Genomic DNA, 1,479 nt, shown 5'->3' with positions numbered 1-1,479 from the left:
GTGACTGAATATGTAAAATAAATTAAAATTTAAAAAAATAGAGTTACAAAAATTAGATGGTTGGAATGAAAGATCAATTGAAAAACTACTTAGGAAAGACCAAAGGCTGTTTGTTAGGAGGAAGGAAGAGAAACAGAAACAAACAAACAAACAAACAAACAAACAAAAAACAAAGATCATGATATCCACAATAGAAAAGCTAGTTAGACTAGAATCTGAATTGAAACTTTCCTCACTGGGGATGTAAGAAATCTAGATTCCAGTCCAAGAACCAAAGGGCTGGGAACCTAGTCTAGCATGAGTGTTTTAAATACGTTAAATCTGGCCACTTAAAAAGAGATTACCCCAGGCTGCTCGCAGGGAAGCAGTGCCAAGGGTGCGCCTGCTCTGGGTCGGCTGGGCAGAGGCATAAGGGACGAACAGAACAAGAGTGCCATGATGGCTCTATAACCATGGTGCACTCAGAATAATGGCTGCCCAATCTAGGCAGACAGAAGCAAGGACTTGGTGAAAACCCAAAGAAGAGTAACTTCTTCCAAGCTAGCTTCATGGCGTGGTGGTTAAAACAGCCAGGTCCCACATGGCTGAGCATGTGATTCAAGTCCTGGACTCGTTGATTTAAGAGACATGCTTGATTTCATTGAGAGGATTTTTTTCTTCTACACTTACTAGCTGCCATTGTCTAAAGAAGAGCTATTGCTTATTGACTGGGATGATTACAGAGTTTCCTAAAAAGGATGGCTGCTCTTTTTCTAAAGAGATTAATGCTACAAACCATCCTTTAGAAGATGTCTTGGTAAACACACTGTGCAAAAGACAGCACCCACATAGTTGTCTCTTACTGCTGCTGCCCCAAGACTGTCCTACTTAATTCATGCAAAAGCTTTTAGCATTGAAGCTTTTGAACACCCCCAGCATGAAAGGAAAAAGAAAATGAAGACTGAAACAGCTTTTAGTAACATCGGAAGAAAATTCATGAGCAAATTATTCACGTCTTTGATGAAAAGGGCAATGATTTGGGAAACATGCACCAAGCTGATGTGATCAGACTCATGGACGAGTGAGAAGAGACTGGTTCGGAGGAAGGCAAGCACAGAGCCCCCAGAGTACCAGCTCACGACCGGGCTCCAGATTCACCAAGAGCAACTGCAGCTTTGGGAGCAGGAGAAGGTCCGACCCAAAACTGGACCAACCCTGATAAAGGAATTAACTTTTTCTTCAAATATTGGACAACATGACTTGGACACAAAGAGTAAACAGATTCAGCAGTTGATTGAGGAAAAATACCAAGTTCAAATTACTATAAAGAAAGGGAAGAATGTAGATGAGCCAGAAGAGAAAATGGAGGCAATATTTAATCAGATACTCCAGACTACGCCTGGAATTGCCACCTTCTCATCCAGGCCACAAGCTGTTAAAGGAGGAAAAGCTTTGATGTTTGCCCTTCATCATTTGAGCAATAAAAAAGAAAAGGCATAT

The 1,479-nt window shown here is 41.2% G+C and overlaps 1 pseudogene; it reads left to right on the top strand.

The window, feature by feature from the left end:
• The first annotated feature begins 737 nt into the window (after positions 1 to 737).
• LOC102499307 (translation initiation factor IF-3, mitochondrial pseudogene) lies at positions 738 to 1,473 on the top strand (annotated as a pseudogene).
• Positions 1,474 to 1,479: the final 6 nt, after the last annotated feature.

The sequence above is a fragment of the Tupaia chinensis genome, unplaced genomic scaffold (genome assembly GCF_000334495.1).
Source record: "Tupaia chinensis unplaced genomic scaffold, TupChi_1.0 Scaffold143688_1, whole genome shotgun sequence".
Taxonomy (NCBI): domain Eukaryota; kingdom Metazoa; phylum Chordata; class Mammalia; order Scandentia; family Tupaiidae; genus Tupaia; species Tupaia belangeri.
This window is presented reverse-complemented; position numbering and strand designations above follow the sequence as displayed.